Source organism: Scylla paramamosain, chromosome 1 (genome assembly GCF_035594125.1).
Source record: "Scylla paramamosain isolate STU-SP2022 chromosome 1, ASM3559412v1, whole genome shotgun sequence".
Taxonomy (NCBI): Eukaryota; Metazoa; Arthropoda; class Malacostraca; order Decapoda; family Portunidae; genus Scylla; species Scylla paramamosain.
The window spans coordinates 36,757,693-36,765,277 of NC_087151.1; positions in this window are offsets into that span (position 1 = coordinate 36,757,693).

A 7,585-nucleotide genomic window follows, 5' to 3' on the forward strand; every position below is an offset into this window, starting at 1 on the left:
AGTCTCATCAACTCCCCTTTCCTTAACTTTCTTCTGTGTCTTACATACTTGCATTCTTACACACTTTGGATTATCGTTAGAATTATTTTGTAAAGCTATACAGATGATTAGTCATGGTCTCATGGCTGTTTTTCCTTTTAATAGCGTGGAATCCTTGCTAAATAATCACTAGACTCATGTAAACAGGTTTAAGAAATTCAATAACTTCCACTGCAGCTTCTTCAGGGTAGAATTCTTGTTAAACTATCATTAGAATCATAAAAACAAAAATAATTCTCAATAACTTCCACTGCAGCCTCTTCAGCGTAGAAATCTTGTTAAACTATCAGAATCATGATAGTACCTTTGACAACTGTTAATAACCTCCACTGCAACCTCTTCAGTGTATAAAAACCTCGTTAAATTATCATTAGAATTATGCAAACACGTTCGAAACCTCTTAATAACTTCCAATGGAGCCTTTCCAAAGTTGTCGAGATAAGACACTGAAACGTTTAAGAACATGAACTATAATCCTGTCCTATGCAGAATTGTGTCCTTGCTATCGACCACCGTTACGAGTATTTTCATGCCCACCCTTCTTTACGAGCTAGCTGTATGTCTCTCCGCAACCCTTGTACCGTCCCGAGTATGGAGAACCTTTAATTGACTCAGTTCTCCTCTCTGTCCATCTTAACTTCTCCCACATACTTCATCAGTAGACTTTATATCCACTTAGGTCTCTATTCTGCCCGCCTTACTAAAGCAAACTGTAATATGTACACTTAATTGTACCTTCATCTCTCTTACTGATTAAATCGTATGGAAGAGGAAATCTGAACATTTCCTACTGAACTGTGAAGAGTAAGTATAAAGAGGGAAATATGAGTTTTATGAAGAATGTAGACAATTAAAGCAGACATGATAAAGCAGCATATGTGCAACTGTTCAAATAAGTATTTCCAGGTAAAAACGAATAAAAAAAATAATCATCACAATATGGAACAAAAGAATGAGGAAATTAAATGGATTATGAAGAATATTTATATAGAGAGGAAGTAGGTGTTTCATGCATAAGAGACAATAGAATAGCGAAAGTACTATAGATTAAACCAGTATCTTCAAAAATTTAGAAAAAGATAAAAAGGATATCACCACAATAATAATATTTGGAATAGAAGAAAGGAAATTACACCAGGACAAGAAGAAATAGGACCCAAGAGAAATTCAGTCACAAGAGGGAGCCGTTAAAAAGACAACACCATGACCACTACCGGACTGGACTGGACTGGACTGGACCTCGGAAACTTTTAATGCTCCTGTTCTAAAATCTTGCAGTCATCTTTTGGGGGAAATAACGAGTCTTATCCTTTTAACTCTTGACTGCTTATGACACAGTGACGCTTGCTTTATTGGGATAATTCGAGAGGATTTAACAGAAAAAAAAGAATACATAAAATAAATAAAATAAAGTACTTAAGTAAACCATAATAAGAATAAATAGATAATAATAAAAAGATAAGAATAAATGAACAAATAAAATTAAGAACAACCCTCTAAACTTACACTAAACAATGTCATTAAGATCGGCACCTTCCGCATACCCTTTCCTCACCCGTAGGACTTTCATTCCCCTCGATGAGAAAGCCTCTCTTATACAAAAAAAAAAAAAAAAATAAATAAATAAATAAATAGATAAATAAATAAATAAAATAAATAAATAAATAAATAAATAAAAATAAAAATAAAAATAAAATAAAATGAATAAATAAATAAATAATAATAAAAATAAATAAATAGATAAATAAAATAAATAAATAAATAAAATAAATAAATAAATAAATACAAAAATAAATAAATATATAAACAGAATAAGAAAAAAGAAAGCAAGGAAAAAAAGAAGAAGAAAAAAAAGCACGTTCTAGGCACCAGAGAAGCATTTTCCTCTCCCATCCTAAAGAAAAGTAACGAGAGACAAGAGTAAGAAGTTAGGGTAACCACGCACTGTACTCTTCCCCCGTGCGGTGCTTCAGGGAACGTCTTGTGTACAGGGAAGGCTTGGAGTGGCGGGAGGAGCGGGGAGGAGAACGGGCAGTGGGCGTTGCGTGTCAGCAGAACAAGACATCCGGCTGCCAGGAACTCTCCACCCTTGCCTCCCTTCTCTCTCACCCCAAGCATGCCCACTTCTACCGTTTCAAGGGAGAGAGGGTGCGTGTGGCTGGGAGGGTGAGGGAGGGTAAGGGAGGGGGAGGCTAAAGAGGACTGACTCACCTTGTTGCTTTCACTGAATCGCAACGGATTTTTGAGTTTCCCTGCCGTGTACGTGACTATTTGGCGTGCAGCGCTGTGCGGAGGTGTTTCTTGCGTCACCATCACCGTCCGTTAGTGAAAGACACAGCAGCAGTTGAAGTTAAAGTTGAGAATAATTGGTGGGAATAGCTATGTTTTATACCGGGCCCGCCACGTGTACGCCTGATGGCTTCTTGCTGCTTCCCTTGTTTTCTTATCCTTACTAACATTACGAGAGGGAGCCACCATTGCACAGTTCACCGTCTGTATTGAGTTCATCGTTTTTTGGCAAGTTTATTGTTGGTGCCACAAAGTGAGAGGCAGAATCGTGTTTACGTGCAGGAAAGATAAATTTAATTAGGTTTTTTATACCCAAGAACTCTTCTGGTAACTTTCAAAGAATCACCGAGAATCTGACACGAACCCTACAGGTATACAAATACGTACAGGGTCCAGCAAGGGTACCTCTTACTAATTATCATGTATCCCTTTCACATCATAGCCCATTATATAATTAGCGCAAATGCCACTTTGGAGATTATTAAGTTAGTGCTGTAATCATTTTAAAAGCAAGCACGGACAAAAGTCGAATTACTCAGTGTGGTAATTTGTTATTCACGGCGGGACGAACACCAGTCAGGGAACACCGATGACCGATGAACATTCGATGACCGTAGTAAATCTGAGTAAATGCTGAACATACAGTGAACACAAATGAAGAACATGCGATGAGTCTGACTTTGAGTAACATGCAACGGTTTACTGTTTTCCGCGGCGCTCATTTTCGTAGTCTGGAGAAAAACTTTGTCTGGAACTTTGAATCTTTATGGTTGTCTCTGTTTTGCCTCCTTCCTTGGACTTGAGTGACAGACTGTTTCAGGAGAGTAACGGGACACCTCCTGAACTTAATTAGCCTGCGTTTTGGGGATGTCCTGTTTAACTGTTTATTGGAACGATAATTTTAACACTTTTTTTTTTTAAGTTATGTGCCCTTGACTCGCCTCCTTCATGCGAAAAAAAAATGAAAAAGTAAAATAGATGTATAGATATATATTGAAAAAAAAAAAAGTTTTCTGGGATCTTAAGCTGTCGATGAGGTCATTCAACTTATTCCTTTCCCTTCCTTTTATTTTAGTCACTGTTGCATCACTCTCTTGCAACTGCCGTTGTCACCGCTGCCTCTACACACGCTGGTCATATTTCATTAATGCAACCCAGCACAGACCAGCCGGTGATTCACGGTGCGCCATTTTCTGCTTCAACACGGCAGCAACACGTGAGGCATCTGGCAGTACTCGGGTCAGGGCGTGAAAAGCGCAAGTTTTCACGCGTATGGCGGCACATGCAGGTGGTAAGGTGCAGCACTAGGTGACATAGGGTTACAGATGGGTTCAAGTACCTTCACTGACGCTTGACTGCCATACTCGTCCCTTGTTAATACTCAAACTACAGTGAAATATTATTTGCATAGGATACACAGGAAAAAAAAAGAGAAAATAGAAGGTTAATTTAATTTTTCCTACTCTACAGAACTACTTAAGAGACTGTGGTAACAAATATCTTTAAAGAATTGCACGTACGCGATTATGAAAAACAAAAAAAAAATGTCTTCCAGAGATGGTAAAAACAAAATGCATCGATCACCTTTGAAAACTTTGTGTGTCATATCAATTTCCTCCTTTAACAACTAATTCTTTGCTTGTTTCTACTTTTCAGTTTCCATAGAAGTAACGGGTTCAAGCTCGATGAAGATGAATTCGAAACAAAAAGTATTAGGGAGAAATTGGTTTCCAATTGGACTAGATTGAGTTGTTAGTAAGTCAATATGGAGCTTTACAGGATTAGATGAATTTATGGATGGGGATGATGGATAGATTTTACTCAGTAACTGCCCCATGTAAACCTATTGGCTTCTTGTAGCTTTCTTTGTGTTATTATGTTTTCGAGCCAATATGTTTTTTTTTTCTTTTTTCAAGATTAAATAAATTTATAGATAGGAATGACAGATGAATACCGGCAAGTATGCTTTGTACAGGGACTGCCACGTGTCTTCCCACTGGCTTTTTGCAGTTTTTGTCGTGTTCTTATATATGCTTATGTTCCGAAGCCTACGGGGAGCTTTAAAAAATAGATAAATTTATGGATAGGGATGATAGATGGATATCCCTAAGTATGTTTTACACAGAAACTGCCACGCGTAGACCTTGCTGGCTTCCTGCAACTTCTCTCGTGTCCTTTTGTTCTCAAAAATGTTCCCAGAGAGTCCTCAGTTACGTAAGCAGCGGCATGGCTCAGGTTCGCGCCGTAGACTCAAGTCTCTGCCAACTTTGCCTGCACTAAACGTTTTTTTTTTTTTTTTTTTCTGGCAGAAGGAATATTAATGACCATCACTGTCATTACATCATTAGTATAATTGCCATCTCGGAGGTCATTAACTCAGAGCTGTAATTACTGTAAAAGGTTCATAAATCTTGAGACTGAAATAAATCTTTGGGCTAACATAAATCTTCAGTCTCCAAACTATCCTTCCTTCGGACTTTTATCTTTCTTTTTGAGTTTTTTTCCCCTTTACTTTCATCCCAAGTTTTCTGTCTAGCCGATCTGTGGTGTCATGCTGTGGCTGGGATTGGTCGTTGCTATAAGCCTGCCATTAATAGTGTCTCTTTGGGTTGTGTTCTATTAGTGGTGTTCCTTAGGGTATGCTCTATCGCGCTGACACACACACACACACATACACAAACACACACACACACACACCGGCAACTTATTACCACTTTTCCCCACACCATTCTGAAACACTCTTCACCACATTAACAACAAAACCTCAACAGAAACGCTATAGAATGACCCTTTACTTTTTTTGTTTTGTTTTGCATTATTTCCGTAATTTCCCAAAAAGCCCAGAAAACGAAATCGTCTCCTAAAAAAAAAAAATACACCAAGGAGCTCCAGTTATTCTTCACCACGGCACCTACTCGTACTTCCCCAGGTAACCGTTGCGTCTCCTCTCACTCGCGGCTAAAAACTTGCACGATACGTTTTCTTTAACTTCCTCTCACGTCGAAGCAGAAGCGGAAGTGGTACTGTGCTAGATCGACTCCCATAATTCACTTTTGTATGATCTTGGGAGATTACTTTTTTTTTTCTTTTTTTTTTTTATTTATTTGTTTATTTATTTTTTTTGCAAAGCGACGAGAACTTATTAACCAAAGTTCTCCTGTAGATCGTCAGCTTCTCTATGTGTTGGAACACTATTTGATACTATATTCTCTCTCTCTCTCTCTCTCTCTCTCTCTCTCTCTCTCTCTCTCTCTCTATCTTGTACAGCTAGTGTCAGCTTGATTAATGCAAGGAGTAAGGCAGGGTGAGAGATAATGAAGTAGATAAGATTGGCTCAGGGAGGAACACTGATGGGAAAATGGTGTTAGGAAAGATGAGAAAGGTGAGAGAGTTAAGCAAGTATACCTGAAGAAACACTGGTTGCGTCACTAACTGACTAAATGCTTGATTAACCTATTAATTAAAGGCAATGCTGTTTTTTTCCTATGCATAAGTGACGAAAAATCTAAGAATCAAAACAGATCCAGGGAAAAAAAGAATAAATAAATAAGCCCCGCTAATTGTCTCTTCCCATAAAACATGAAGAGCCAGTTCAGGTGAGAAGGTGATTATTGAAACTTCTCCCTTGATACTTTCCCTGTTATTTGTCATTTTTTTTTTTTTACAATCATTAATCCACCTGAGGCATTTCTTTTTAATCTGTACACACCTCCAAGCATTATACTGGCTAGGAATTGCAAAATCTATCATTTTATTCATTTTTTACTTTCTTGTCGATGTTTATAAGGATTTTATTATTTCTAGTGTTGTGAATTGTTGCATATCGCAGTAGAAGGGGGAAGGGAAGGGGAAAATACAGGAAGTGATAATGTAAACCCGACATAAACAACCTGACTCCCTTTCCAGTGAATCTGCGAGGCAATTAACGTGCGGCCACTACTAGTCACTCATTTCAAAGAGTTAAATTGTTGGTTGTTATTATGCAAGAGGGGTTACAGCTAAGGGGCAAGGAAAGGGGAAGAAAAAATCCACTGAAGGTACCAGTTTCCTAAGAGGACAGTCCCAAAGCAGGTCCAAAATTATATTGTGAAGTGTTCTGATGACTCGTTCTTGAAATTGTGTTCTTGCGGTGTTTTGTATCCAGTGACGACGAATATATGGAGTGAGTGAGTTTCCAGATATTCCCTCCAACCTTTTCGTAGCCTTTTCTTTCTTTTCATTTCATATTTTTCTTACTTCTGGCATCCCTTTTGACAGAATGCTCTAAAGGTGCTTTTCATTCAGTGACGACGATTGTATAGAGTGTCTGTTCTCTACATATTCCTTTCAACCGCCTGAATCTTCTCATAGACTTCTCCTTCTTTTCTTTTCATAATTCTCTCAACCCCCGCGGCGCCAAAGTCATCCAAGCTGTCTTTTCTTCATGGCAAAGACTGCCACGCCCAACACACACACACACACACACACACTCTCTCTCTCTCTCTCTCTCTCTCTCTCTCTCTCTCTCTCTCTCTCTCTCTCTCTCTCTCTCTCTCTCTCTCTCTCCTCCTCCCCCACCTCCTATCCCACACACAACACAAGTCCTGACTACGGTACTGTTTTTGTTCCTTATAAACTTAACATTATTATTCCTTCATTTGTCACTCAAAACTCGAGGTCCAGCCATAATTACCCGCCGAGAAGAAAAGTTTACACTCGACCGCTTTACAATTTCGGCGACCGGGGAGGCACCACCTAAGTATTCTCTGATTCCTAAATGGCTAGTAATGTTCGCTTGTTAAGGATGCGCATCAAGTTATCTGGAGGGAGTTTTCCATTTCTTCATTAGAGTTGTGAAATGTTATCCTGGGTTTATATATTTTAGCATTTTCGTATAGTTGAGGTGCATAAAATATTGCCGGTTTACTGAAAAATAAAAGAAATAAAAAAAAAGAAAATCACATTCACGTTATAAAGTTATACTAAAAAAAAAAAAGAAAGAGTTAATAGACAGAAAGAAAAAAAGAAAAGAAAGGTGACACGAACACAAAATATTGACGATTTACTAAAAAAAAAAAAATCGGATCTACATTACAAAATTATACCCCGGCAAAAAAAAAAAAAAAAAAATAATCGAGTATACATGCAGAAAAAAAAGTAATGAAAAAGAAATTTGGAATAGGGGAAGATATATTCACACACACACACACACACACACACACACACACACACACACACACACACACGTCACATCTCCAGGAAACACCTTTCATCCATC